The 8,147-nt window shown below is 44.2% G+C and overlaps 1 pseudogene across 1 annotated transcript; it reads right to left on the bottom strand.

The window, feature by feature from the left end:
* Positions 1-2,740: 2,740 nt before the first annotated feature.
* On the bottom strand, positions 2,741-3,533 carry LOC309612667 (destrin pseudogene; annotated as a pseudogene). The gene has a single exon. The product of its transcript is annotated as a destrin pseudogene (transcript).
* Positions 3,534-8,147: the final 4,614 nt, after the last annotated feature.

Below are 8,147 nucleotides of genomic sequence, written 5' to 3'. Positions count from 1 at the left end.
GATGGAAGTGCTTTTATGACCTCTTGGTATTTGTCATATAGGGAATGTTACAAAGATTTTTTAAAAAAGATAACCATGGCGCCTTAAACAAAACTACTGACCTTAAAAAATGGATATTTGATAATCACATGAACTAGGAGAACTAAAAACAAGTTTTACTTATGCCAGATGAAGATCAGTATTTTCCCTTAAATGAATTAAGAAATAACTCCTCAGAACATATATGAACCATTTCTTTCTTACAGAGGACTTGGGAGGACCTGAAAGCCCAGGTTCATGTTTATTCTGAGTAGCGCCTTGAAAGGGACATTTCAGAACATGCTTTGAAAGTAGGAGATTATATTCTCTCCCTGGTGGGAAAGCGGCTGGGGGGGTGGGGGAGGGGGAAGACAGAGACACAGGTTTAGGAAGAGGCAGGCCATGAGTGGATACTATTGGATAATTAAGTAGAAAAGGCCGGAAGGGTTTAACATTGGAAGTTATTTGAAAAATTTATAATTTAACCAAATAATCAAATTTGGCCAAATTGTCAGATAATTATTTAGCCAAATAATCAAATCAGATGAATCAAGCTTCCTTCCAGATCAAAGTTTCTGTAGGAGAGCCATGAAATCAGTTTGGCAACCTTTAACCGAGACCCCAGACAGCAAGGCAGTTGTTTCATAATTGTGAGTGCTCGCTGGCAGCTCTCTTTGAAGCCGTTTTGCGGTGTTGGCACTCTCAGTGGTGCAAAGTGGGCAGGGCCAGGCATGCCAGGCCTGTGAAGCGTGCTTCAAATTGTTTCAGCCTCTGCTACCACCCTGTGTGCATAAGCTGGAGCAAGCCGGGTAGGCAGGTTAACTTCTATGAGCTTGTTTCCTGTCTGTTAAAAATAGGGCAGTGATATCTGACCTCAGGGCTATGAGAATCACATGAGGAACATGTGAAAACACCTTGGAAAATGTGAAAATAAGCAGTGTGACTTGTGATCAGATCACTCCCCAAGTTTTCTGAACCTGATCATAAAGATTCTGAGGGTCATAGAGGCAAAAGCCACCATGCTGTGCCGTCCGTTCTAACCGCCAGGCCTTCAGAGCCTGCCCTCCACTGGGCAGCAGCCTGCACAGGGGGGGTGCGTGCTGAATTTGGCTCAGAGGAGTCTGATCTGCTGAGGAATCATGATACCCACAGAGAACCTTTTATACCAATTATACAGCCCCTCCTCTGGCCCCCAGGCTGCCCAGCTCTCACAAGCTGCACAAAAGCAGCAGGGACAGTCCCTTCTTTGTTGTGTCAGAGGGGTGAGTTTGAAATGTCCCAAGAACTGTGCTAACCTCTTTCATGCTTTTCTAATTCTGGACTCACTGGAAACAGCGACCGAAAGGCTCTCCCAGGAGTTAGGTATATGGTGACACCAGGACAGGATTCAGAAAGCAGTGGCAGTGTTATGTGGCTTCCTATCCTTGTGACACCCACCATTTTTCATTCTGATTATGACCATTGGGTTATGTAAAAAGAAAAAAAAATTGAGAATTGGGTTCTCGCTCTCTCTTCCAGTGGAGACAAGTGTTTCTCCATGACATCTAGGGAGGCCCAGTTGGCTGCCATTCCCAAGAGCAGGGGACAGCATTCTAGACCTGGGGCAGGAGTGTAGCAAGAGATTCCAGAGATTGAAGTGGTCGGCCTCAGTAAGTGATGGCACGGCATGGTGGCTTTTGCCTCTATGACCCTCAGAATCTTTATGATCAGGTTCAGAAAACTTGGGGAGTGATCTGACCATAAGTCACACTGCTTATTTTCACATTTTCTAAGGTGTTTTCACATGTTCCTCATGTGATTCTCATAGGCCTGAGGTCATATCACTGCCCTATTTTTTTTTTTTTTAAATGCTTCCTTTATTACATAAAGCCAGTACTGCTACTTCTAAATTCCACTGTTTGTGCATCTCTGTGTTGTTCAGTGTTACACCTGTGATGTGAAAGGCAGTCACTTCCAGGTGTCCTCAGCGTGGCTTCCCGCGGCTGTCGACCGTCACACCTGCTCCCCGCTTCAGACAGTCGGCAAACTACTCTAGGAAATTAAGAAGCTTGCCCAGGCCCCAGAGTAAACATAATGTTCTTCCAAACCTTATTGTACCAGAAGCAACACAGTTCTGAAGGAGACACAATTAAAGACATCCCGGTATCCCAGTCTGTCAATATACCACCTCACCATTTTCATCAACAAAGTGGATTACACTGGAGCCCTAATTTGCATTATAATTAGTTGTTACAAGACAGTGCACATTCTCCAGATTTCCAAGATGCAAGGTCACTCTCAGAACAGCCTCCCGACTAGACCAGCGAGCAGCTGCAGGTGCAGGAGCTGCTTCCTGTGTGCCAACTACGTGCATAAAGTAGTGCTGTGCAAGATCAGTGCTGGTTCTAAGCAGTCTCCACCACACGTCTGGTAGAATCTTACATAGTTAGTAAGTACATTAGTGCTGTTACATGTTGTGAGGAGAATTATTTTCCATTATTCAGTTTAGCTCAACAGAGAAAAAAGAATTTGGGCCGAAATTATAACCAGATTATGACCAATTCTCTAAGCAAAAGAAACAAAGTAACTGCTGAGGTTAATGAAGATGCAGTAATTCTCTTCATGTGGCCTTGGACTGTTTTGTGAACTGCACTATTAAAAATCATGAGCTTAACAAAAATCTTTACAAGTCAACTAATCAAAACAGGCATTTGGCCAGTAAGAATTTAATTTCACACCAATACAACTTTAGAGTTTAGATTTATTTAGGGCCATTTGCACATGTTCATGGAATAGTTTACCCTAGCAAATGACAAGACAGCTCCCCTCAGCGAGTCCCTGGCCTAAACGTATCAGCTTTACTTACATAGCAAAAGGATAACATTAAACACGGAAGCTTTCAGTTTGTGGCACCGAGTGATGGTCTACACAGGACATCCTTCAAAAGCTACAATTAAGGATCCACCTAGCTTTTCAGCAATACAAGCCCGATTGAGGTCTTCTGGCCCATTTGCTTGACATTCATGTTTTATGCCTTGAAATTTCTTTTTGATCGCATCCTTGGAGCTTGCATAGATCATTTTACTTTTCAGAGGTGCTAGTTCTGGAGCCCACAAAAAAAACATCAACTCCTCTTTCCTGGATTCCTTTGTTTCGAAGCTTGCATCATACAAAGCATAGCGACAATCTTTTTCAGGAAGCATTACCACAAAATGCTTGAAAGGATCAGTTATGGTTACACCGATATCTCCAACCAAGATCTCTTTGCCTTCTTCTACAATGATGCACTTTTTGTCTGCACTGAGACAAAAAATGACAGCTTTCTTTCTTTTCTTGATTTCTTCTGGTGTGGAGCACTTCCGAACTTTCATGTCATAAAAAATGCGACATACTTCATCAGCAACTTGCACTCCTGAGGCCATCTTCGCTGCGGCGGTCGCAGAGCGCGGAGAGGGAGCCGGCGAGCACCAAGTCTGCGGAGCGTCCTCCTCACAGCAGCCCCGCTAGCCTCCACTGCCCTATTTTTAACAGACAGGAAACAAGCTCAGAGAAGTTAATGACTGCTACAAGGTCACATTCAGAGCTGAAACCCAGGCCAGTGATTTCCACAGCATTCCTTATCTTATGCATTACTAGAGTGTTAACAGTTTACTGGGGCCGAGAGAATCCACCCTGAACTGTGACCACAAGTGTTAACATGTATTAATACAGTAGATGAAATTTTACTTCCTACGATGGAAGTCCTGTTTTGCAAAAAAATACAAGTGGTTTCATTTTTTTTTTTTTAATTAATTTATTTATCTATTTATTTTCGGCTGCGTTGGGTCTTCGTTGCTGCGCGCGGGCTTTCTCTAGTTGCGTAGAGCGGGGCTACTCTTCGTTGCAGTGCACGGGCTTCTCATTGTGGTGGCTTCTCTTGTTGCGGAGCACCGGCTCTAGGCATGCAGCCTTCAGTAGTTGTGGCACGAGGGCTCAGTAGTTGTGGCTCGCGGGCTCTAGAGCGCAGGCTCAGTAGTTGTGGCGCACGGGCTTAGTTGCTCTGCGGCATGTGGGATCTTCCCCGACCAAGGCTCGAACCCGTGTTCCCTGCACTGGCAGGCGGATTCTTAACCACTGCGCCACCAGGGAAGCCCCAGTGGTTTCATTTTTAACGGTTAACTGAACTCTGGAAAAAGTACTAGTTTTAGTACTAGTTAACAGAGGACTGTTCAGTACTTTGCTTATCACAGTTTCCAACTCTGAACATATTTCTGTATATGTTTATTGTCTTCCTTTTAAATTGTTTTTATGGAGCTTATCTAGGCAGAATGTATTTCTAAGGATTTCTAGAATATGAAAATAGTAGGAATAAAGGCACGGCAGTATCTGCTTTCTGAGAGTACCATGTATTTTCCAATTAGAACTGACAGTCTCTATAAAGATTTTTTTTTTTTTCTTTTTTGCCGAACAGCAGCTGGGATCTTAGTTTCCCCGACCAGGTATCGAACCCGCGCCCCCTGCAGTGGAAGCTCAGAGTCTTAACCACTGGACCACCAGGGAATTCCCAGAACTGACAGTCTCTATACTTTCCTTTTCCCTTCCTTCCCTTTCTCCCTCTCTTCCTTCTGTCGACTCATCAAGCATATTATTGAACATCTGCTATGTCTCAGCCAGAAACTGAGAGTATAAATTTAATAAGAAATTTAAAAGTTTAATGTAGAACTGAAGAAAAGGATATTTCACAGGCAGCTGTGAGAATAAGGGAAAAGAAGCAGATTCTGTCAAGTGCTAGTTGGGAGGAGAGCGAAGTGTGGTTCCAAGAGGGCTTTTAAAAAGTAGTAGGGGTGGTTTCGCTGGTGGTGCAGTGGTTGAGAATCCGCCTGCCAATGCAGGGGACACGGGTTCGAGCCCTGGTCCGGGAAGATCCCACATGCCGCGGAGCATCTAAGCCCATGCGCCACAACTAGTTAGCCTGCGCTCTAGAACCCGCGAGCCACAACTACTGAAGCCTGTGCACCTAGAGCCTGTGCTCCACAACAAGAGAAGCCACCGCAATGAGAAGCCCACTCACCACAACTAGAGAAAGCCCGTGCACAGCAACGAAGACCCAACACAGCCAAAAATAAAAAAAAATAAATAAATAAATTAAAAAGAAAAGTAGTAGGGCTGATATCACATGAACTATAATTAAAAATTATTTGGCTTATATAAGTAATAACCACCAGACTTATACCCAATGAATGGAAAGTGAGTCTGGAAGTTTTGAATATTGCCAGGGAAAATTAATAGTTGGACAAATTAATATAATTCTGGGGGTTTAATAAAAGAATTTGACAAATTGGGCAAGAATTGCTAAAATAAAGTGTTAATTTGATAAATTAGCTTATTAATAGAATGTTCCTGTCAAAAGTCACCAGGTGACCACTGTGTTGCTAAATTAATGATCCGTTGTCAGCCTTCATCCAACCCAGCCTCGCAGTAGCATTTGACACAAGTGATCTCATCCTTGATGGACTTTCTTCACTTGGCTTTCATGATATCCCACTTCCTTGAGTTTCTTCCTGTTTCCCTGGTGGTGTCTCACTCTCCCTTCCTGGTTCGTCCTCACCTTGGTCCTCTTCTCTGTCTACATTCACTTCCCACTGACTTTATTTTTTAAAAATTTATTTGTTTTTATTTTTGGCTGTGTTGGGTCTTTGTTGCTGCACGCGGGCTTTTCTCTAGTTGCAGCGAGCGCGGGCTACTCTTCCTTGCGGTGCACGGGCTTCCCATTGCGGTGGCTTCTCTTGTTGCGGAGCACGGGCTCTAGGCATGTGGGCTTCAGTAGTTGTGGCTCGCAGGCTCTAGAGCGCAGGCTCAGTAGTTGTGCCGCACGGGCTTAGTTGCTCCGCGGCATGTGGGATCCTCCCGGACCAAAGCACGAACCTGTGTCTCCTGCATTGGCAGGTGGACTCCCAACCACTGCACCACCAGGGAAGCCCGGCTCCTTCAATTTTAAATCTCAGCTTTTCAGCAGGGCCAACTCTGATCAAACGTATATAATATTACGTACCGCCCCTCCCAACCCACCCTCAGATTCCTGATCTCCATTACCCATTCTGCCTTCTTCCACTACAGCATTTATCAACTTCTACCATACCATGTAACTTACAGTGTTTTTTATTTTAATTACCAGTCTCCTCTCACTGGACTGTAAGCTTCGCAAGGGCAGGGATCATGTTTTGTTCATGTTCTTCCAAGTGCCTGGTGCTTGGCACATAACAGAAGCTCAACGTTCGTTGAGTTGAATGAAGACTAAAGCCCAGTGTGGGGCTTTTTTGCTGCCTTGTGAAACCCAATGACTTAATTAGGACAGAAATTCCTCAGAACTCTAGAGGAGGGTGTATTCTGAAAGAGCTCTTTTATTTTTTCATTATATGAGCTGATTTTATTTTTTATTTTTTAAAATTTATTTATTTTATGTATTTATTTTTGGCTGCATTGGGTCTTTGTTGCTGTGTGCAGGCTTTCTCTAGTTGCAGTGAGTGGGGGCTACTCTTCGTTGCAGTGCGCGGGCTTCTCATTGCGGTGGCTTCTGTTGCAGAGCACAGGCTCTAGGCGCGCGGGCTTCAGTAGTTGTGGCGCATGGGCTCAGTGGTTGTGGCTTGCGGACTCTAGAGTGCAGCCTCAGTAGTTGTGGCGCACCGGCTTAGCTGCTCGGAGGCATGTGGGATCCTCCCAGACCAGGGATCGAACCCGTGTCCCCCCTCATTGCCAGGCAGATTCTCAACCACTGTGCCACCAGGAAAGTCCCGAACTCCGTTTTAGAGTCGGTTTATTGCTCTATGCTTTTCTTTCTTTTCTTTTCTTTTTTAAAAAATAGTTAATTAATTAATTTATTTTTATTATTTTTGGCTGCGTTGGGTCTTAGTTGCGGCACGCGGGCTTTCTAGTTGAGGCACGTGACCTTAGTTGCCCTGCAGCACGTGGGATCTTAGTTCCCTGACCAGGGATCGAACCCGTGTCCCCTGCATCGGAAGGTGGATTCTCTACCACTGGACCACCAGGGAAGTCCCCTCTATGCTTTTCTGAACAGAAAGCAAGACAGAAAGAGAGAAGTGAACTATTTCTAAAAGAAAATATCATCCTTTCATACTCTGTTTGGCACCTGGACACTCCGGTTCTCACCAGATATTGAATGGCCCGTGGACGGGGAGTCAGGTGGATGAGGCAGTTTGGGGAAGCTCTTGAGCCCAGTGTGATGGTTAATTTTATGTATCAACTTGACTGGCCTAAGGGATGCTCAGATGGTAAAACCTTATTTCTGGGTGTGTCTGTGAGGGTTTTCCTGGAAGATATTAGCATGTGATTCAATAGACTAGGTAAAGCGCATTACCCTCCCCAATGTGGGTGGACATCACCCCATTCGTCAGGGACATGAATGGAACAAAAAGGTGAAGGAAGGGCAAATTCACTCTCTTTTTGAGGTAGGATGCCCACCTTTTGCTCTGATACTGGAGCTTCTGGTTCTTGGGCCTTTGACCTTGGGCTGGGAGTTACACCATCAGTTCCCCCTGATTCTCAGGCCTTTGGACTTGGACAGAATCTTACCATTGGGTTTCTTGGTTCTCCAGCTGGCAGACAGCAGACTATGGGACTTCTTGGCTTCCATAATGGCATGAGCCAATTCCTATAATAAATCTCCGCTTAAATATATCTTTAAAACAAATTATTGAAGTGTAGTTGATTTACAATGTTGTGTTAATTTCTTCTGTACAGCAGAGTGACTCAGTTATACATATATTCTTTTTCATATTCTTTTCATTATGGTTTGTCACAGGATGTTGAATATAGTTCCCTGTGCTACACAGTAGGACCTGGTTGTTTAGCCATCCTATATATGATAGTTTGCCTCTGCTAATCCCAAACTCCCAGTCCTTCCCTTCCTCACCCCCCCTAAATATATCTGTATCTAGATATTCTATTGGTTCTGCTTATCTGGACCCGAATACACCAGTGTATGATAGAAGATTCCTGACCTCTGCAGGGTTTGTTTCATTTACAAGTCCACGCAATTTTGTAAGTGAAAATTCCCTGTTCCCAGCGATTTTTTTTCAGTTCTGAATAGCTAGATTACCTTTACTAGTAATAGTAATTCTACCGTTTTTCTTTAAGTAGTTTAGAAAGCAGTT

This window comes from Balaenoptera borealis, assembly GCF_965194805.1.
Source record: "Balaenoptera borealis genome assembly, chromosome: 16".
Classification (NCBI taxonomy): Eukaryota; Metazoa; Chordata; class Mammalia; order Artiodactyla; family Balaenopteridae; genus Balaenoptera; species Balaenoptera borealis.
This window is presented reverse-complemented; position numbering and strand designations above follow the sequence as displayed.